Source organism: Ornithodoros turicata, unplaced genomic scaffold, assembly GCF_037126465.1.
Source record: "Ornithodoros turicata isolate Travis unplaced genomic scaffold, ASM3712646v1 Chromosome12, whole genome shotgun sequence".
NCBI classification, from domain to species: Eukaryota; Metazoa; Arthropoda; class Arachnida; order Ixodida; family Argasidae; genus Ornithodoros; species Ornithodoros turicata.
In genome coordinates, this window is record NW_026999301.1 from 215,730 (window position 1) to 239,175 (window position 23,446).

The 23,446-nt window shown below is 45.1% G+C and overlaps 2 long non-coding RNA genes across 2 annotated transcripts; one reads left to right on the forward strand and one right to left on the reverse strand.

The window, feature by feature from the left end:
- The first annotated feature begins 10,575 nt into the window (after nucleotides 1–10,575).
- Nucleotides 10,576–11,097, forward strand: LOC135371722 (uncharacterized). Its single transcript, XR_010415704.1, has 2 exons — nucleotides 10,576–10,646; nucleotides 10,782–11,097. It is a non-coding gene; the product is annotated as an uncharacterized LOC135371722 (long non-coding RNA).
- An 11,735-nt stretch (nucleotides 11,098–22,832) lies between these two features.
- Nucleotides 22,833–23,239, reverse strand: LOC135371649 (uncharacterized). The gene is made up of 3 exons (XR_010415674.1): nucleotides 23,122–23,239; nucleotides 22,997–23,053; nucleotides 22,833–22,911 (listed from the first exon to the last, which is right to left on the reverse strand). It is a non-coding gene; the product is annotated as an uncharacterized LOC135371649 (long non-coding RNA).
- Nucleotides 23,240–23,446: the final 207 nt, after the last annotated feature.

The following is a 23,446-nucleotide window of genomic DNA, read 5'->3' on the forward strand; positions in this document are numbered from 1 at the left end:
TGTTAGAGTAGTGGCCCAGGGTATGAAGCTCGCCACTAATCATCATTCAAACAAAGTTCATAATGTAAAATCCTTTACTGAGAACACCGGCTTAACACAACAATTAAGAATAAAGAGAGCAAACATTTCATTGCCTATCCAGGTGGCATCATCCCTACAACAGAGAACAATCAAAAACAACATCAAATGAGTCAAATCGGTGGTGCGCATTCCTTTCATCCAACTCATTCATTCCATACCAATTCATTTCATACGCTGTTTGGAGGGCACTGTGCCCATCAGGCATTTTGACTGTGCATATCAAGTTGAGTGCATAGAATGTGATGCAACCTACATTGGCAAGATAGACAAAAGACGCGGGACAAGACTAAAAGAGCACACAAGGGACGTTGCCAGGGCTACTAGTGCTTAGCTTAACTAACCAAGACCGAATTAGTCTACCATTGCTGTCCTAAGGGACATATATTTTGATGGTGCAGTAACCTTTGCACATGACTAGTTCTTAGAATCCTGCTTTATCAGGCGTGATGCTTCAGCCTGTAATACAAACCGTGGCCCCCTATCGGATGTGTATGATGCCCTCTTAGATAGGCTGATGTGCTCGTCTTTGGCCTTTGTTGTACTGATGATGCCACCCGGATAGGCGACAAAACGTTTACGCTCTGTTTTTAATCATTGTGTTGAGCGGTGTTTGCAGTAAAGGACGCTACATTATGAGGTCGTCGCCTGCCTTTTGGAATATATTTTCAAATAAAGTTGTTGTTTTACAAAGCTCAATACATTGCAGAAATCATTCTCATTGCCTATCATTTTGGGGGTGCCATGCTTGCAGTCACATGAAGCACTGAAGGGCCAATTAAAAAAGTAAATGCAGTCTGATTTATGTTCTTGGCGACATGGCACAGCGTATGTACGAGGTAGCTCCATTTCAGAAGCCTGAGAACACTCAACGCAATTAGTGTGCTAGCATCAGATATGGTGTACAGCATTACATATTTGCTTTTGCTAGGGCAACTAAGAAGGGTGGATAGAAAGGCAGTTACAACCTGTTTCCACAAAAGACACTCAGATTCATTAGCAATTTCCTCCAAGAGAGCCAAGGCTTTTTCTAGATTACTAGAACATGGGTACCTGGTTATAAATAACAAGAATTCATCTACCAGAGGTCAGTGTTTCACACACGCTGCTTTCCATCAACACTATTAAAAGGTGTGACCCCCAAACGTGCACAAAATTCCTGGAGAGTCTTTACTGGACACTGTTGCTGTCCCTCTCACCAGGTGCTCTCTATGAACCTGATTCACAGTTCTGAATGCACTGCCTGAGCTAACTTCAGCATGCTTTCCCAACACGAATGGTAACTGCTATGAGGAGTGTTGTACTTACTGAAAGCAACATGGAATGCTGTACATTGACAGGTAATGTTGATATCCTTCTTAAGACCGTGGAGAGATGTTCCTTGCTCCCTTTATTCGAAATTGTACTATCAGACGCAAGCCCACTTGCCACCAAGCCAATGAGTTGTGCCTCACAGTCAGTACAATCAAGGGAATCTATCACTGAGGCTCAGAAAAGCTGTTTTCCATCGGGATCTGATCCAGGACTGAGCCGTGAGTAGCCCCGTGAAAGCACCAGGGTTTCTTCGAATTTTAGATGTGTCAGCTTTTGTTTTCCTCCCCCTCCTCCTTTTTATGTAGTAGCTGATTACTTTAGCCTTGTACTGCTTTTGGGATTGAAGACGTGGAGATGATGTAAGAGGTGGAACTAGGCTTTAGGCAAAATGAGGCAAAGTGTGACTATGTACAAATCTTCTGAGAATGTGTATGTATCATTCACACAAACAGAGGATAAGTGTTACATATTTTTCCGGTTTTGATATTTATTTATTTATGAATATATCTCAAAGGCCCTCGCAGGCATTACATGAGGGGGGACATCAACATGGGTCACTTAACAAATACGGAAGTTACAAGGAACATACATATTTGGAAGACAGACTCTGTTTTTTGTTTGTTCATCAGTCTTGCTCAAGAAATTGTTCACTGTAGCAATGGTACACAATGTCACGAAAGGAGTGCTCTATCGTTCCGCAAGGCTCATTAAAAAGGACTAGTGTTGTGTTTCAACACAACATATTGAACTCATGAACCATGCATCATCCTGAGAGCTGTAAATCATCCCAAATACAGATGCTGAATTATTTTAAATGCGATAGACGTGTTGTGCGAAGAGGTACCTCCAGTTAGGATCTTGGGTACTTGAAGCCTGAGGCATTTTCTGTGGGAAAGGCTTGCCAGACCCTCTTCACTGCACAGGCTGGGATGACCATGCTCTTGTTTTTCCCAAGCTTGTGCCATACTCACCTTGCAAACTGGCGATACGCAGTGTATCTGCACCGTCTACACAGATGTACATAAAATATAGTTTAGGCAAATAGGTAACCGGTTACAGTACAGTGTGTGTGCAGTGTCATTTCTACATGTACCTGAGAGCAACTGCAGTTTACCTGCCCACACCCTGTACATTACTACACATGCTGTGTTCTTTTAGAAACCAACATTGTTTTACTTTTCACTGAATCGACAATCAAGGACACTCAATATCGCTAAAAACCTACGCTAAAACCTTATGCACAGGGCAATACATAAAAACGTGACTCAAGACACAGCACACTGACAATTACAAATTTGCCTCTAATAGTTTTCTCCGGTTCAGAGTTGTGTACTGTATAGTCTTTTTATGTGCTGCGCCCTGTACTGGAGTTTTTAACGACTTTAATGCAGGATCAAACCACTTTTGGGCGCCCAAATTTTAACATCGTTCGACAAGGACATCACAGTGTGTTCGATCACAGTGTGCGTTAAAAAGCTCATCGCTTACCTGAAGACAGGCGACTCATGCTGTTTGCTCCATCTGTGACCGATGTTCGTAGAGCTCTAGCTTCGTCTCGCATTCGCGGCATCGGCGACGTTTCGAAAGCCTACCGAGCTGTTCAGCACGCAGAATTTTCTTCTCGATCGCAGAAAGGTCAGAACGAAGTTCCGGGCTCGAAGTCTCCGCATTTCTTCCTTCGACGTCCATATTGAAGATCGCTTTCCGGACGGATGCCGGCGCTCTCACAAACTCACTAACAACAGCACTTCCGGTCCGGGCGCCCAATGAAACGTGGACCTCGTGCTTTCGTCATGCACACAGAAATTGGCGGATGTCCACTACAAAGAGGCTAGATTTCGGCCCCGATTGCGCAGGTTGAGGAGGAAAAGCGAAGCCGGTTTTCAGCTCGCCGTTTGGCAAACTTTGCCGCCGCGCACAGCCAAAATATTTCGCGTGTGGCTTGGAGGCATATTATACCTTCGTAATAGATGCAAACGAAAGATTTGTCGAACTTCTGGTCAGAGTCCCGTTAAGGTTTGTCCTCACTGGTGCGTTTTGACGCACAGGCATCCGTTCCGTTGGCACGCATCCTCAGCGCTCAACGCAGCGCAATACGTTGACATGTACTCACTGCCACGGAACTACGTCCGTCGGTTGACACATGTGGTCGACGAAGCGCACCAACGTGGGTTCAGTGCATGCCCATACAGCACAGACGAAGGCACAGCGAAGGTACTGCGATTGAACATCGTGTTTTAAAAGCGTTTTGTTTGCGTGTTGTGGTGCCTCGATATGCAAGGTCCAGAAACGGTGACGCTCGACGACGCTTTCGCTAGATTTCTTGTGGCACAGTATTCCTCGGCGGCGCTACTATTGCAGCAGAAATTGAAGGAGACAAGAACACAAGTTTTCACGCAGCACTGCCTTTTTATAATCTAGCCTCGTCTTGTCACCTCTATTTCGCTGCAAAGCATTTACAAGCAATGCAAAGCAAAGTACAAACTGCGCATGCGTCAGGTTCGCCGTTCTGATTGGTTTCCTTGCTGCGTCGAACGCGCTGCTGTGCGGAAAAGTTGAGCCGTTGCGAACTCTTGTATGTCCATGCATGGGAGCTCTCCGTTAGCTCGTCGTCATGGCAACTGACGGATACAGGCCAACGGAACGGATGCCTGTGCGTCAAAACGCATCAGTGAGGACCAACCTTTAGCAGGGCGGAGACGACTGAACAGCACGGTGGTTAGTTTAATATTACGTTGGTCCAAGTTCAGTGTTTATTGTTACTGTTTATTGTATTATTGTGTTACTGAGCGTGCCGCTTTAAACTCGCAACCTCAATCGTGCACAACGGATATTATTTCGGAGTCGGAAGCGAATGACGTGATAAGGCGCGGCGAGAGTGGCGTCATCTAGTGTCGGGAAAAATCGTGCTTTGGAGTTGCTCCTAGACTGGTATGCCCTCCTAAGTGCCTTTCCCCAATCCGGTATTTTTGAGTTAGTAATTTGGGGTGGAATTGGGTGCTATTGGTACTATAAGGAGACATTGAGGTTTAGTGTTTGTTTATTTTTGTCTAGCAGTGATCTCCAGCAAAACATAGACAGTGTTTTTTTGTGTGTTTTCCTTTTTTATGCAACAAAGTTTGCATCACGAAGAGAGCGATAAAAGGAAAATGGGTTCACCTTTTGTGCTACTGTAGTTGCAAACAGGAGCTACTTTTGACGTGGCACCTGTTTCTAACTCAAGTACCAGAAAAGTACGACTCATTTTTCTTTTACGTTCTCCTCATGAATCTGTGGCGGCCCGCGGACGACGATGACGACGTGCCTCTGCTGGCGCGCGGCACTGCGACTGCCAGCCAGTTCTACCGGCACCGTGCTAGCGTGAGGCCACGACCATCTGCCCGCTGGGACATTCCATCATCGCCGGTCAGGACTCATGTAGGAGAGCACCACCTCCTCTACAAATCTCTCTGTACTGAATAACAAAAAGCACTGCATGTTTGCAAATTAATGTTGCAGAAATTTTACATAAATTACTGTAGCACCTGCACACATACGGTTTAGATTAACATGGACCATAGATTCGTCAAGTTTTCTGACATTACAGGCTAAAAGTGCGCATGGCAAGGTTTGTGAAGTACCCGTAGGAGTGCCAACTAATGATTTATATTGGTTGCGATTCGGGGAGAAATGTGGTTTAGCCTGAACTAGTCTGATGCGCATTCAGGAGCGAAAAACCGGGCGAAATCGTATTAAACCCGAAAAAGTCACATTCTAACTTAAAAGTTATGCTGCATTCCGTAATCCTGCACATTTGCCAGTTGAAGTGAGACTTTAAACTGCGAGGGAGGCTGGCATTCTGCAAAACAATGTACACTTCAGGGTATTTTGGGGAAACTGTGAAACTTTGATTTGACTGGAAAACCGACTACGAACAATTACAAATAACAGAGTGAGCTGCAGCACAGTGATGTTTCATAATAGGCCTGAGATTCTTCAAAGTGATAGGCTATCTTAATCAGCAAGAGGCGTCCTGTGTACATGACTGACATATCTGACCCGGCCAAGTCTGAACACACTAAGTGAGAGAAGATTTTAAAACCACAGCAGGTCGTTAATTTTCTTGCAGTTTACCATGAATGACTTGTGTTGGTTTGAAAACTTTATCAGGGGAATTCCCAGGGGCGTAGCCAGGGGAATGGTTTAGGGGGTCCAACCCCCCCCCTCGAAAACCGTACCCTTGGGAGTGTATTTGGGTGAGGGAAAGGGAGTAATCCTCTCCAATGTGAACGTGCAATAGGACCCCTCCCAAAACATTTTTGATAATTCCATTACTTGAGGCCATCACCACACAGCGGGGGCAACTTATAGGGGTTGGGGACATTGAGATTACATCACCGCCATCTTGAGTCCACGCTGCTTATGTTTCCCAGTTATCGAGTGTACCGTAACGCAGTTCCAAGCAATTTGTAATGGCGGACCTTCATGTACCGCGCCTGTCAGATAATGACAGCTGCCCTGAGGGCGAAGAAAAATGTATTAAAACACATGAAAGTATCGAATGAACAACAGTCTCGATTCAGCATAAATCAGGCAAAACTGAAGCTCGTTGCGTGCACAAAGGTCAATAACACGGTTTTTGTTCAGCCCTAGACTGTAGCAGCGTGCCAGAAAATTTTGACCTTTGGCAGCCTAGGCGCTGGAATACCGTGCACAATTTGAAATGCATGGGTCGTGCAGGGGAATGCTAGTATGTTGTGGCCATGCTCACACCACTTTTCTGAGGTTATGACATGACATTCACCACAGGTTTCATGGTTTTCATGATACAGTAACTTTACTAAATGTGGGGGGGGGGGGGTTGAGGTACCATCGGTACTTGTCCTGTAGGGCTTAGTAAAAATATAGTAAAAAGGAAAATATAAGTATATTTTCGTTTCTAACGTCTAAGGGTGTAACAGAGCCTTCCATTTCTGCCAATGTGTTGGATTTTTGTATTTATTTGCGTGTAAAGTATCAGTTACACCATGCATCTTTACCAATGAACTGGAGGAGCCTACAGAGGCCCAGCGTGTCCCTGGTCCGGCGTTGTTGTTTTTCCTGGGGAAAAGCGAATCATCACAAAGCAAATAATCAACCTCCATGACGGCTGTGACATGGAGAGAGCATTGGTACTTCTTCTACGTATAAGCCTGTTGCGCTAAAGTTTGCCCGGAGACGCGAGTGCCAATCGGGACCCAAGCGGTAGGGGGCGCAGTGACTGGTCCGCACAGCCAGGCAACCAGACATGCATTGTGACTATAAATATGCCGCTTTCAGATCGCCAATACACGGTAAACCATAACACAAATATCGAACACAGTACTGTTGCGTCGTTGGCTACCATAACAGCTTCCAAAACGTCCATGGTAGCGTTCCAAAAATCAAGTTTTATCGCGTCCCCGGAAAACCTTGGGAGACAGAAAGGCGTAAAGCGTGAATTGCCACTGGAGATTAATAGAGTTATACTCAAACAACCTGTGGTACAAAATTACTTGGATATATCACAAATTCCGCTACACAGTTATTACTTGCTAACGCATGCAGATTAGAGGAACATATGAAAGGCTTACTGTGGGCGTCGACTCTTGCCGGTTGTTTTATATGCTCGAGGGCCTTCGTGCAGTGTGATTTTTACTTCGAAAAAAGCGATGACCATTATACTCATGTTCTCCAGGAAACATGCCGCTATGAAGCTACCTCCTCGCATTTTTGCTGGAATGCCATAATCTAACACCGTGCGTGTCTGTGTCATGACCTTTAGGAGATCAAATAGCTTCTCCGTTTGCTCTGCCATTACAACACTGTACAAAATGCGGTTCAGAACCTCTTTACTGTCCCACTGCAAGGTCCCCCACTGTTCAGACTCAAGGACCTCAGCGAGTGGACAAACTAAGCCTGGGTACCTGTGAAGGCTATCACCAGGTGATTTCCTTTTTGCAGCGAGGAGACATATTTGGTTGATGTACCTGTATACGGGTAAACATTACACAAAGAAGGAGAAATATATCAGTTGCAAGCTGTTTACTACCAAGAGCTAGAAAGCATTGTTTTTGAGGCACCGTACTAGGTACACGGTACAATACTGGCTGATGAGATATATAAAATGCTGAAGAATTATCATCGACAGAATATCCAACGATCAACGATGCAGCAGAGTACACCAGCAGCATTCAGTAGAGAAAGATAATTGGCAAATGATCAACGATGCAGTAGAGATCACTGCAGCCTCATCAGCTCCGAAAAATACAATATGGAAGACCTCCACTCGTGCTCCTGTCTGAACGAAAGCACATTGTCCACATTTCATTATCCATACTTACTCGGAAATAAGTCGGCGATACTGTTTGTCGTGTCACGCTGCGGCTTTGAGCTTGGCTTGCCCCACCTTTGTTGCTGCCCCGTACATGTCACCTCTTCTTCCTTGTTCAGGTATAGCACAAGACTGCTGAGGCGCGCTTACATTTTCACATTTTCCCACTATTACCGCTTCACAGGTACACAACGCAACTTGAACTGTTCGCGGGCAGTGAGACACCTGTGATGCAGAGGTAACGGAATCGAGTTAAATCACACCTTTCAGTGCGGGTAGAATGTGCATTCAATGTTTTTCTGATCAGATATTTGATGTATCTGATATCAGTTTGATGTACAAATTACATATATTACATAAGTTCACGAAGACTCACGTCGAACTTGCGCAATGCACTTCGGTTTGACGACGATTTCGTTACCGTCCAATGCTTCTTCGACACCAAAAACGTGTTTGCCTAGCAACTGGCCTTTCGAACGGTGTGATTCTCTGAAAAGATCGTGAAGGGTCTCCAGCTTTTCAAACCCACAAAAGGTACGAAACATGGCTTGCTTGCGCCAGAGCGAAACCCGCGGAAACGAAACACTTAAGGGCGGGCCAATGTTTCGATTTGCTTCCGCATGCCGCGCTGTCGCCCGCTGTTCGCAACGGCGCATGGCCGGGAGCTATAGGCCTATGTGTGTCTTATGTGAAAAATTTGAGCGACCCTCACGCCTTTGGTCAGACACTGGACCTCATCCAAGCTGTCATTGTGAAAGGCTCACACTTTCACCCTGCCCTGCAGAATACGCTACTCACTGCATTCATTGATCAGTTACAATTATCCACCGAGCAGTCAGAAAATGATCCCGCATTGCTTTCATCCTTTTGTTAAATAATTAGTGAGATTAACATGTTGCCATGCAAAAGCTCGAAGAAAATATATTCCTGGATGAATCAATTGCCAAAAGAGAACAGGGAGCAAAGAAAGTCTTAGTGAAATAATTTGAGCTAACGCGCAGTACCTTTCCTCGTATAACTTACAACGTTGCATGTCATTGGAACACGAGATTGATGGACATCAAGACACACATCCTTCATTGCATTTGCGTTGCTTCTATAACTTTCAGGTTAGAAATGATATAACATGTTAGTCCATGTTTCAGGTGGCAAATAGAAGGTTTTCCGCAATGTGTTAGGAGCACACAGCAACCTAACGTCTTGATGACAACCTTTCTCTTTTCTGTAAGTTCATGGCAGCCACAGCAAGGAATTTATAGAAAAGAAAAAGAAGCTCTCCTGGCATGGGGTTTCTGTGCCCTCGTCGCACATTTTTGGACAACCTTTTGAAACAAACAATCTGAAACACGAATTAGTGTGTTACGTACAAACCGGTGCACACTTATGAGTAACACTGAAGCATGAGGCCAGTGGGGACGCCAGCACCACGACACTGATTCCACTAGGTTTGAGACCGGTTGCTTTGCGCTCAATCTCCACCTTACGACAAGTGATCGATGCACCTTTGATACCAGTTGCCTTACCTGGTTTTATCTGCTGCGTTCTCATTGCCCGCAGCGCAAAGTACTTCATACAGCAGATAACGACATATAGGGCATCCATCTGCGGCATTGAAGATACGGACTGCCCTCGTCGGGAGGTGAAGACTGCGTGCACGGCAACCGGTCGAAATTTTGCAGAACCTCTTGTGGCGTTGGCTTGCCTGCAGGCCACGTGCTCTCGTGTTACTCTTAAGTGTGCACATGTTTCTACATTCCCAACCGAAATAATACCAAACCCTCCACAGTTGTTAGGAGCACTCATTTGCACGTCACTTCTCCCTGTACCACTCTTGCGCTCGTTGTTTGTGGATCATCACCACCTTTGTTCACCTTGTGTTTTAGAGAACGAAATGTTTATCAGTGTTTATCAGCATTCATAAAGTTGTCTACACCTTCTGATAATTTTTGTGTGGGCGCTAATCAAGATGGTGGTGCATTGATATTGCAAATGCTTGCAAAAGGTGGTAATATAATCCATCCACCTCCATCCTCGAATGGCGTTCATTTTAATATATAAACCACCAAGGTGTGTAACATGAATATCATTTTGAGCTTTGACATTTGACATTTTTGTGTTTGTTAACAGTGCTTATCATGTGTTGGAGTCTCGTGAGGCGAGACCATCCTTTTCTTGTCTGCCTGCACTCTACGTACAAATGTCCCTGGCAGTTTATGGACTTTCTGCATTGAGAACACATAAAAACCTCTGAAATGTCTGAAAAAAAAACAATTTTTTAACGCCTTCTGGATCTTGATAAAATGAGGGCACAAGCAGCAATAAGTTTTGTTTCGACCTGCCTACATGAGGCATCAATGGCAAGTGAGAAGAGAAAACTGCAAGTGCAAAGGTGCAAAGCAAGAACTTTGATCCTGGGCACTCTCGTAATGTGATGTTATCTTTTTTTTTTTTTTTCGGCTTGTAAGACACTTGGAACGCCGACTTCTAATTCCGATAACTACCAGCGCCGTGAGGTGCGGCGCGGCCCATACGAGGCAAACGGCCAAGCGCCTGAGGCAGTCGCCAGCTGGGGAGGGAGAACAAGGAAACAGAGGCTCCGTGATTGGCATGTATAGTTTGACCCTGTCTGCTAAACGTAACGTATTATTTGCGAGTATTTGTATGTTCACGTTTTTGTCTATCCAGGGAGAAGAAAGAACGAACTTGAGAAGTATAGCAGTTCGTTGTTCGACCATAAAAGCGCTGGTAAGTTAGGGTAAGCTACCATTACTTTCCAGCCCATTTGTGCCCTGAATTTCATCGAGAGGGCTCGCTGTGACGATTGCTATTTTCTCCTCTTGTCCTCTTAGCGTCTCTCGGAACGTGTCGGACGTGTTTTCTCTTCGACCAATCTTTGAATTATTTGCCGTTCAATGCGTTACAGGTAAGGATGCTAGCTAGACGGAAATTATTGTCAAACGCTTATAACCGTATGTGCCATAAAGAGAACTCGACGATGCCTGTATCATGTCCGTGTCATTATTCTCAGTGTGCCTCATGTCTATGTCATTATTCTCAGTGTGCCTCGGCGGCAGACCTTGAGCTTGGCCGGTGAGTTGCAGAGGCTGGAAAACACAAGAACAAACAATACAAAGAAATCGGAAGCGGTTCATCAAACAAGAAGGAACCTGCGGCTACAGTTGCGTTGCTATGTGGTTCTAACGTTAAGCTTCAAAATGTTGAATTGCAGGATGCCCACCTTTGCTGTTCTGTGACATTTAACCTTCAATAAGTCAAGTGGCTCTTTCACGCTGCGCAGTATGATGTAGCTTCAGATTCTGACAATTTTGGAACTTTGCATACGAAAATAAAGTACATTACAGTGTACACCCTGCTGTCTATTGACGAACTCACTTATTTCTAGGAGGGCTATATTGGCAGGAAGAGTTGTATTGTCTCGTGCAGAGTTTCTGGGCTGGTATACCTTTCCGTCTTGGAAGGGCGGTCATCAACGAAGATTGGTATGTTTGACCCTGACAGATTTTATATATTTTATTTTTTTCGGGAAAGAAGATTTCTTCAATATCAATCACAAATGGGAGGAATCGTAGTTTGTTAAAAAATATAAATATACATTAAAAATGCGTGAGCAATATAGGGGAAACGTATGTCGAGAACACGTGCATTATGCATCCCCCATCCGCCGCTGGTCGCGGGAGGTCCGAAACGCATATATTTCTCTTGATTCGTATAGGGTTGCACGGACGTACCTCTGACGTCTTCCGGATCAAATGTGTACCGCCCAGGGTGGATCGAGCATCCACAAGTGGGCGTCCGCGGGACGCTGATGGGCAGTTTCTGGTTGTGTGGGAAGCGTTACTGGGTTAAGAGTGTAGTGCCAGCAGTCCGGATTTTACCCGAACAGTTCGGAATTCCGGGCTTGAGTTCGGTGTCCGGGTGAAGGTGTAATCCGGCCATGAAATGTTCAGGAATTGGCCAAGACGCAGTAAAAACCTTATGAGCTAAGTTTTTAAGCGACGTAAAGCCCCGAATTATTAAATTTGATACAGGCCCTAACAATCCATTTCATCCAACCCAAGACAGGGAAAAAATGCAAGGAGGCGCGGCAGGGCCTCACAGCAACAGCTTCCCATAGAGCTCATTATTTGAGATACTTCACACCACAGCACTGGACACAACGCAAATGAAACTGACTAGACCAACAAAAATTCGACGTTATGCATTTCAGCCCACCAATCAGGGGCGTTCCTGCTTTCTCGCCTTTCGGCGTGTCCTGCCTACCATCGACTTACACTGGCTTTCCGCCTGGGGCCAGTTATTCGTAGTCTGGCATAATTAAAAAAAGTTATGATTACAAAAAAATCGTACATCGATACATTGATTCGAAGGTCTACGAAGTGATATATCCCGACCCCGTCTACACCTCCAACACCCTCAGATGTATCTGCCGACGTCCTATCTTTTTTACGGGTGACATTGATATTTGGCACAATTTTTTGCAACTCCCCCTCCATGCTAGGGATTCTGGATAAACCACTGGGTCTACGTATACAAAAACCATTGTGTTGCGCTTGCTATCATGTTGTAACGAAGTACGAAGTTGCGGATTGAACACTCTCTCTAATTCCTAATCATGAGCGAGACGCATACACTGTTAAAACAATAATAATTCCGAATGATATCATTCTGTGTCACGATTTATTCAAAACAGGGGGAGGCGCCTGTCGGGGACAAGCATAATGTGTCTCAGATAGGCGCCTCCTCCCATTTTCAACAAATCAATGCGCAGAATGATATCATTCGGAATGATGGTTGGCTACTAGCGTGCTATGTGGTGAAGTTCTGTTTTAATAGTGTAGGTTCAGCTAAATGGGAAGCGCGACATTCGTATTGGCGTGTTCGCTATTTGCCGGCGGAAAAGGTGGAAACCCTAGGTATGAACCGTTAATATATTACTCCAGAGCTCAATCAGTTTCCTCGACCTGGTACGAAAACCGGAACGAAAAACGTTTAGATTCGACACCCTGATTCTAAGATTAAGCTCGATTGCAGATGTTCGCGATTATGGGGTCGCCAATGAACAGTTGGTATTCGTCCAGACGCAACATATTTACGTGAATTCTAGTGAATGCTGTCCCCGGCGCTTCATGGCCTGTTCGATCCGCGTAATGCATGTGACGTTGTTGTAGTGTCTCTTTTCTTCTTTCTGTCTTTCTTTTTCGTTTCTTTCCTTCTTTTTCTTTATCTTCTTTTCCGCTTTTTTTTTTTTTTCGTTTTCTACGTTTCCGGATATTTCTCTTTCTGATTTTTTTTGTGTGGAATAGCAAGCCGTCTCCTTTGCCTGGTTCACCTTTCCCTTCTCTTTTTCTTAGTAAATATCCCCACCCCTCCATCGCAGATCACAATAGCCACCTCCCGAGCTGGTGACCGGTAATGGGTAAAATCAATGTCGATAAAAATACGCACTGGGAGCAATGGCGACAGAGAAAAACAACTTGTTCGAGCAGCTACATCCCCTCGAAGTGAACTCAATTGCGAGAAACTCACAGGAACGGGGAACTCGACGAGACATGGCGACGACACACTCGACGACGACACATGCATGCCTAGAATGCGGTCCTAAAACACAGATTCCATATCACCGCTCATTGTGAAGTTGACGAGCGCTGATAACACCGTATCTCTTTCTTGGGTTCCCATACACCCAGCACCTTGACTATATCGAAGGTTCTACTGTCCCAGCGGTCTAGAGCAGACTTCAATGTAGCTCTTTGGAATGCATATCTTGTGCAGTGCATAACGATGGGTTCCGTGTTTTTCACAGATGCACACACTGGACAGTTTACTGAACTAGCCCTGCCGACCTTATGGAGAAACTGTTGACCATACGGAACGTTAAGGCGAAACTGATGCAAAAGTGTTTGTATATGTCGCGGAATGCTGGACGGAACACGGAATATCAGCTCCGGGTCAACCTGATGAAGCAAGGATGACCGTCTGTCGACTTGTAACCATCGCCTTCAGCATATGTCTTCTGTCAGCAATTTTAACATGTGTTTCACATCTGACCTGGAATATGTCACCGGGTGTTCCGTTGACGATAGGTGCGCTATATCTCGCCTGCAGCTTCATTACCCCGTATGCCAACATGTCCAGGAATCCACTGAAGTAGTATGTCGTGGCCAGTATCTACTGCTTTCTTGTATGCTACGATAATGTCCCGTACTATTGACAGCCACTTCCCAAGAATGATGTTATGGCTTGGAGACCGGCCTTTGAATCGCAATATATGACCCATTGTGCGGGCACCTGGCGTGCGGCCACATACTGCATTACCAGCTGCATGGCTACCAATTCCGCTGTTGTCGACGATGTTCTGCCTTACCATTCCTTCTCTACAGTGCTGTGGTACAACAAACGTGCACGTACATGTGCACATACACTTCGGTGACCGGGAGGGGTGATGTTTTTCTATTTTTATCTTTTCATATCTTTCTTTTTCCTTCCATTTCATTTCATTCCCTTTGTGGGAGCAGCAAAATTCGTCAGGAGATGAATTCAATATGTTCCGTTTTTTGTTTTTTGTTTTAAATCAAACTCAAACTCAAAACTTGTTCGAGTGGGCCGTGTTTTCAGTGTCGGATTTTTTAGTCCTGATTTATGGAAGTGGCCTGTGGCGGTGTTCGATATATCCCCACACTGGACGTCGCTGCGGGTAACTATTAGTCCAAAATAATTATTTCATTTCCACTGCAACTTTCGTACGTTTGTGCTGACTGCAATTAGCTGTAGCTGCAATCGGGTATTGCGTTTCCTTATATTGTACTACTGCACTCAATTAATTTACTATGAAGACTGCAGCTATATATTATTGATGTAGCATTAACTAAACGGCATTGATCAATTTTAAAAGCATAAAACATATGCGAAACCAGCCGTTTTGTTTGACGTCACCTAGAGTTGATTCTCTATTAACCGATACTAAATTACATTATATAACGGGTCATAAAAACAGTTATTTCGCATGGCATACGCAACATAGTGCACACTACACGACTGAAGCCTCTGGTGATCTACCTCACGAAAGTGAGATATCGCAGTCTAATAAATGTAATAAATAAATAACAATGATAATTCGTGGTTTTACATCCCAAGGCAATTATGATCGATGCCACAATAGTCAATAAAAAGTGAGTTAGCCATTTGAGGGTTATTTCACATGCGTGGAAATCTCTGCACATGACGGCACGCAACCTGTAGTTTGCCACCGAACAGGAGGTATCTCGGCGGGGATCGAACCCACAACCGGGGTGAGCGGGCAGACACGCTACCAACTTGTCCACCGAGGCCGCAAATGGTAGAGTCGGAGGCGATGGCAGACAGATATTGTCAAGACGATGTCAGCGGCGCTTGAAAAGCGCGCGTCCAAGAGAACGCAGAGAGGATTGATAAACACGAGGCTGAGGAGAGTCATGTGGGGTAGGCTGATAGCCGGCAAAGAGACTTTCTCGGCTCTACTGACACTACGCTGGCTGCTTTGGTGTTTACTTCCTAGATGGCGACAGGGAGACACACAAGTGAGTTTCGTGCGCATCAAGGCTTGGTAACCACTTGCTAGATACCGTTAGAAGTATTTAGCTACATCCTAGTTGCTCCAGTCATAGGATAGTTACCCTCTAAAAGTAACTATAGTTACGGAACAGTTATTTTTCGAAAAAGTAACTTAGTTACAGTTACCACACACTCATAGCCATGGGTTCTGGCGGTTCAAACCCCCGAAATGATACATCATTGGTAGTGTATTTGAGGGACACAAAGGGGAATCCGCCTTTCCTATGTAAAGTCCCCATAGAACAGCTCCCTAAACATTTATCTGGCTACGCCAATAGCCACCTTTTCCAGAAAAGTAACTAGTTACCGAATCTAGGAACTAGTTACTACTTGTAACTGAGTTACTCTTCAGGTTTACTAAACCAACAATATAGTTCACCTCCTATAGAGGCTGCACTTCAGCCGTAAATGTAGCCCAAAGTGATTTTAACGATTGTCCCAGGCCCTGAAGCTCGTAGCCAAGTTTAGCAGACCGGGTTCGAAATGCCAGCTGTTTATCCACACTCCAAGGGGTTCTCAATATTATATTTCCTTCAAATTCTAACACTGTGATTCGAGAATCACAAAAACAATCGATTTATTTGCGTAGTAATACGCCCGTTTATTATGAGGACACATGTTTTTAAAAATTCCTAGTGGGGAAATTACTCAGGACCGTACGGTAGAGCCCTGCACGGGCACGGGCCCCCGACCCGGCCCGGGCTTGTTATTTAGCTGTGTGCTCCGGACCGTGCCGAGGCCGGGTCGACAAAAGACGCCAGCACCGCAGGCCGGGCCGGGCTCGGGCCGGCAAACATATGTTACCGAAAGTCATGCTCGGCCGGTTCTCGTGCTGTTGCGGTGTTAAACGGCCAGCACTTGTATGTTTGTGGCCTTGTCTTCTCTTGATTATGATGATGATTGAAAGAAAAAAATGGGGATGGGGATGTCTTCTCTTCTTATAAATTTGCTTATAGGTTTGTTTGATAAGCGCTAGAAACACGTACGTCACGGCTGGAAACACTATAGGCTGTGATATACTCGCCGAGACACCGGGCCGGGCCGGGCCATTTTTCGATGCGCCAGGGCGGGGTCGGGCCCGGAAAAGACGACGCGTGCAGGGCTCTACTGTACGTTCCGTACCAATAGCAATGCGTATCTTGTGTCTCCCTATCTGCCACTTATGTGGGTGTATAATTCTTACAGACTGACATGTGCCGGGCTTGGGCCACTCAGAGGTTTGGACTGCCGGTCCCGGGTTCTACTTCCCCGGTGTTAATTAGGGCTCCCTTGCTTCACCCAAGAACGAAAAAAGAATGAATACTTAGCGCACGATAAGACATATCACTGCAGTGATATGCAGGCGCGTGTATAAATGGACGCATAAGTCTCAGGAGGGAACAAAAGTGTAGTGTGTGGGGTCGCAACGACCTCCTCGCCCGCACACCGCTGTAACGGCGGAGCTATCTAAACCCCTTTTGCGGAATCACCGGAGTGCAATTGTTGAATAGTAAATGCCGATCGACGACTAACATTGAACAACGAAACATATTGTGATCTCTTCCCAGTAGACAGCATATAACCCAGACGTTCCAGAAAAATCGCAAACGTCGCACGCTTTTCGTACGTCTTATGAACTTTGCAGGATTTCCACAGAACAACGTTATAGCTATGGTAGTTCATGCTTCCCTAGGACATTCCCTGGACATAGAGCACAGGATGTGCAACAAAAGACTCCAGTTGTTCAGAAAACAAGTTTACTATTCGTCATGCAATTTATATACGGGGTGTTTGACCTAACGTGTCCAGAAATTGTATTTAAAGCGAGCAATAAAAGAAACGCAAGTGGTACTTTTCTACTACTGGAGTAAGAAACTTCACTATTAGTAGTACTGCTTCACTAGTAGCACCTGTTTCTTAGTCAAGTAGCTGAAAAGTAGCGCTCGTTCCTTTTTTATCGCCCGCTTTAAATAATATTTCTGGACACGTTAGAGCAAACACACGGTATACAACGATTATGTGTAGGTGTGTAGTGTGTAATTCTGGTTTACGAGTCATGTAAAACACTTATATGTGGCCTTTACTTATACTGGCCTTTATACTTTACTTATATGTGGCCTTTACTGTGGCCTACACTTATATGACTTATATGTGGCGTTTAACAACGGACTTAATTAGGTGTCAAATACTTAACAACATACGAGAATCTGAACTTGTGAGAGCGTGAGATATAAGAGGAATAAGTAAAAGCATTTGGTATTTCCACGGTCCTTTGATACTCTTTTTTGTCGCGAAACTCCGCCGAAAAGTTAGCCTAGGGACTGGAGCTCGCGCGCGGCGGCGCGCGCATAAGCAGCAGGTGGTGACGATGGCGTCTGGCGCATCGTAGCCGTAAGTTCGCGCGTGGGCTGAGCTCGCTGTTTTGAGGATTTTTGGGCACAACAAACCAAACAAGGTTGTTCAACGTATTGGAATTTCATTTTATTTTGCACGTGCACGTGTACGCACCGTTCAAGGAGCAATGGCTTTCACATGCCTACGTCCAAATGGGACTGACCACAAATTTGCAGGGGCGCTTAAGGCGTTAACGATTCGGTGCATGCCTTTGTTACTTAAAAACGCTGCATTTAGGCAGTTATCTCATCGACACGTTATCTGTTCGTGTTTTGATCGCGTTTGATGTCTCATAAAAATGAAGACTCCTACATGAACACTACAGCAATGCACCCAATCATCATTTATTGCAGATTTACTATTTTAGGTATAGCAGAAAACCCGACACAACCCGATCTACAATGTTGCAATTGCAGGGTGGTTCCAACACCATGGAGGTTTTAATTAACTACATTTTATGACTGTATTATACATTTTATGAATCGCGAAGCAGCAGTGGTCACAACCAGTGGCACTGGCAGTAAAGACTTTATATCACAGAACATGAATGGCCATGAATCACTGAATGAATTTACATAATCAGTTATGGTAATCGGCAAGAACAATGTTCCAGGGCAACTCATTGAATGACTAAATGCACTGTAACTGACTTATTTGCACTGTTCACTGTCAGTGGTGTATCTTTCGTGACACCTCCAGCAGGGCGTGATCTGGGAGTAGCCAGGTTAAGCTTCTTGTTCTTTCCGCGGGAAAAGAAGTGCAGTCGGAATCTTAAAAAAAATAAACAAAAGAAGCACTTCACATGTTTTCTGGATGTAGGGTGCGCTGCATCCATCGCTGGCACCCGGGCATGTAATATGCAGGGTGCAGGCTGCAGGGTGTACAGCTTCTTTTGTGTGTCCAACAGCTTCTGCTGCTGACAGCTACCGAAGGCGGGTTGATCAGGCGTCGGCCGTCTCGTGGACGACAACTGTATGTGTTTGGCTACCAGGACCACTCCGTGATGTTCTGTGGTCATTTGCTTGGGGCACCCAGCCTTCGCGTGATCGCCTCAGGTCGTGGGGCATCACCTCTACCGACACGTGTCCTTACTGCAACCAGCGTGAGTCTAACATGCACGTTCTCTTTGATTGTCACGTTGCGCGTACGTTCTGGCATCTGGTCAGGTGTTCGACAAATATATGTTGCCCAGTGCAGTTTCACCAAAGGCGCGCACACTGTCTGAGTGTACTGTTAACAGCATGTGGGACGGTCGTGCTCTGGCAGGCTCGTTGCAGAGCTGTAGCTCGCCGTCAACGCAGCACCCCCCTTTTTGTATTGGTGAGGACCGTGCGTGTACTTCTGACGAGCGAACTCCAACGAGAACTTTTCGCTATTGGAGAGGCTGAGTTCACACGCAAGTGGCGACATCATCCTTCCCTTATTGTGAGGCGAGGGACAGTGAGCATCATTGGCTTCCCTCCATGAATTTCATTTGTCGCACTGCCACCGTTGTCATGTTTCTTCATCTTTCTTTCGTATGTAAATACTCACCGGAATGAGTGTACATAGACTGTAGATATAACTTGTACATATTGTAATTATTGTCACTGCCTCACGGGAAGTTGACTCAAGTTGTTGTGTGTAAATATTTTGTGAAGCGAATGTACATAATATTGTCTCTATACTTGTAACTGTTTGTTGTATGTTGTGCTTCGGGTGTTCGGGTGTGTGTGTTGTTACCGTTAATAAATTTTCCTATTACAACAGCTTCTGCTTTATTCGGTCACGTTCTGCTTTTGTGCAGACAAGTGGATCAGTGTGACATGACTTGTTGCACGTTTCACTGCAAGCTAGAAACGACAAATTCATGAATGCGAACAACCACGAAAATTCGTGGCACGGCCCCAGGACGCAGCTTTGGGCGACAGGCAATGCGAGCTTCTTTTTGCTTGCGGTGCCATTCAGAGCTTCCCGTGTCACGAGGAATTCGTCCGCTCTAACGATGCCGGATGGGTCAAAGTGTTTTTCACACACACATGTGTCCACTTCAACTCAAACTTGAAACGAGGGTTCTCTTTCCGAGGTATCGAACGCTTCCACTTCTTTCGCTCGATGGCATCAGTCGGCAACGTGAAAGACGACACCTTTTCACTAGAATTATCGTATCCCGAGCGACGCGCCAGAACACAACACGTCTGTGGCATGCAGAGATTAGCAGAAATCTATTCACAGTCTAAGTAAGGATGTATGTGGATTTCAGAAAGAAGCGTCTACAGTGGTCAAAACCCAGGCAGAAGAAGAGGCATTTACCCGTAGTAGCTGGCGTTCTCTCCCCAAGTAGCGACGCGCGCGCCTCCGCGCGGCGGCGGTTCGCCCTAGGCAAACCTGACCTAGTGTTCTCCGGCGGAGTTTCGTGACCAGAGAGAATATCAAAGGACCGTGGTATTTTCATTATTCATGTGGTGCTGTCTCTTGGAAAGTACTTAGGTAACGTTTTCCAGCAAAGAGAAAGCTATCGGTTTTACAGCTAGCTTCAGCAGATAATCACATTACAGACTATAGCTTCAATAAAGACCGTATTTGAAAGGAAGGGCTGGAAGGACCCTTAGCGGGCGTTACTTTGGCTTCGTTGTAAACGAGGGTTGTGGTGGCCATGAAGGTATGCTTCTGCTGCCGCACGCCACTGCGCCTGCCAGTCAGGACTCGTGTAGAGGAACACCACTTCTTCCTCTACATGGTAATTGAAAAGACGCGCTCTCGTCACCGTGAGAAACGTTTTACGCCCTACTACACTTAATGAGCATGCTCCAACAATTTGTATTTCAGTATATGCTCCATCCTTGGTACTCATACTGGCTACTGAGGGTCGCCCAAGATGTTTGAGTGATGCAGTATCGATACCTCACATGCACCCAGTCAACCATAGACGTCCCAGGGACGTCCATGGAATATTGCAAAATGGATATTCGGATATCCATGGGATCTACCCAGAAAACCTAGTGATCACCATGGGATATCCATGGGACTATGCTTTTACCCCAAAACGGATGTCTCAGGAACATCCATGGAACGTCAATCATAGTATTTGAGACATAAGTAGGACTTTGCTAAATTTTGCATTTTGCTTTAAAATTACATAATTTTCTTACTTGCATAAATGGCACAACAGATTTTAAGCCTCAGACATTGTTTATTTCATGTACACGCCTCATAATATCAAGATATATATATATATATATATAATACATATGGAAATATGATGTGCAACCTGCTGGCTGGCGGATGCTTCATATGAAGGAATGAGTACACTGAAAAAGAAAAGTCTGCATTAGTGTCCACGTGGCAAACCTGCAGAATTCAACAAGGCATGCCACTATGTACGTGCCTCGGTAATTATATCGCTTTGCAATTGCACCAAAATCATCTGCTCAATGTACACAGTAATATGTATTGGTGTTACTGGGGGCAAACAACGTTCTTTCAGTAAAACTCTCTAACTTAACACTTCCTAACTTAAATTTAACTTCACTCAGCACGTACAGCTTGGGACAAAACTTTACCGAACATCGGGGTGTTGCATTTCTCCAATGGAGCGGCTGTCTAGCAGCAAACCGTACTGAGAAATGGATGGAATTACCGGTTACCTGTCTCTTATTCGATCTCTTCCTGAAAGCTAGCAGGGGGCCGCTCCGCTGAAGAAATACGCAGGTGCTGTGTTCCGTAAACGTTTGGCCCAAGCTGTACCAATGCACACAGTTGTACCATGACTTGCTACATGATTGCTAAGTACCGTTTCAGATGAGAGCGGAGAGACTGACCATAAGATAAGATAAGCATAACCTTAGCACAGTGTTAACTGGCATGAATGAAACCAGGACGCAGAAAATGCAGTAAAAGCTTATGGTTAAAGCACTGTGTCGCGTGCTGTGTGTGTCATGGCGAAGGTTCAATCCGCAACCCGCTTGAGTCTGTCGGCTGAGTGACGAAGCCAGTCCTTTGTAGCCTTTTCTAGGTCGTAGTTCGTGCACTTTGACAGCTGTTTTTGCGCGTGAACAGCACCTGAAAACATTAGCACGTTTTTAGCTACCAGCACACCCTCGCACGTGACACACTTACGCATTATAACGTTAGGCAGACGAAGGTCGCGGAACACATTCTTCCCCTTACGTCCTTCCCAGCTGTATTTTTCCGCGACCTGGTCGGTCATGACGTATTCCAGGATCCGCTTAACGGCGGCCTTAAGTGTAGCTCAACCTAGGAGTGTCAGCTCTTGTACCTGGATTATTCAAACGCGTTGCATTTGCCAAGGTGAAGTGTCGAGTGCAGGCATAATTGAAACGGTGACCAAAATTTACAATTTGTTTCTCCAGGGCGGGGGTTAATGTGTTCTCAAACTGCTCGAAGTCTTCAATACGACTGAATGGTTGTGTGACAAGCTGCTGAACATCACCGACAGGGTCCCTTGAAGGCAACGCAGTTGTGATAGCAGATCACTTTGTTGTTGTATGGCCAGACGTATAACATTTAGGCTTCGTAAGACCTGGAGTTGAAATTCTGAAAACAAAAGATTATGTGAAATGCACAAGAAAAACTTCAGCGCTGTAATTTTCGTGATATTACACATTAACCACATACCGTGTTTTGGCATAGCGTGACCAGGAACTGCCTGAGTGCGCCTCAGTGATGCACCTGTGAAATTTCATGTATATCAGGAATAGCAGCGAATGGAGAGCAAAAGCTAGATTAACTTCCATTATGTGAGACAAAACAGACTGCAAGATGCATGACAAGAGATGCTCAAATCTTGTCGCATGAGGAGCCAGTCCATAGTTATGTTTATTGTTACACAATGAAAATTCACATGTACCTGCTTCGAAGCCTCTCTCAGAAGCCAGTGGTGCTGGACAATCTGTCAAACGGAATTCGGTATCTTAGCCATTGCACAATTTCTGTAGCTACTCATAGCTGCCCAGGTCCCATAACACATACGCATTCCCAAGACGAGAAAATTCATGCACAGGGTCAGTGTCAAAAGCTCTATTATGGCAAGGAAATGGTGTATATAACTCTAGTAGCAATTTGCAGTATGTTGCTTGTTTTGTTTATTTGTTTTCATGAAATCCTTTTTTTTAACATTGCTTACCATGCTACTCAGTTGCTCTAGCTACCTTTGTTGAGTTCAGTCTCACGCATCAAGCTGCGTGATGGAGCCAGGGGGCTACCTACAATAAACCGTCCGTACTAGTCAATACAAAACGCCCTTTCATAAATTATACTGTGCAGTTTGTACACTACTCTCTCACGTACGTTGCAAATCTTCGCGTAGTGAGTCACGTGCACTGAAGGGGTGACACTGTTGATAATCTGGGGAAACGAAATGGGTCGCAGTATGACGACATAAAACAGTATGTACTATAAGCAAAGCGATATACCTCAAGGCATAGGCACTGTGTCGCTGCAGCCTGAGGATGACTTGGATTAACCTTTGGATAAAACAAAGATGACCATTATATTAAGACGAGGCCCCATCTACTGCAAATGTAGCACTAGTGTAAATGTATTAATATGGTAGGTAGTGTAGGTGTTTGTTTCTGAACGTTACTGTAGATTGTCAATAGCTGCATGGTGTTGCACTGCGTTCATCTTACTTGTAGAAACAGGTACGGAGTTGACAGTAGTGGCAGAATACTGTGACCAACCTTTACAGAAACGATACAATCTATATTGCAGTTGAATCGTTACCTCATAACCTTGCAA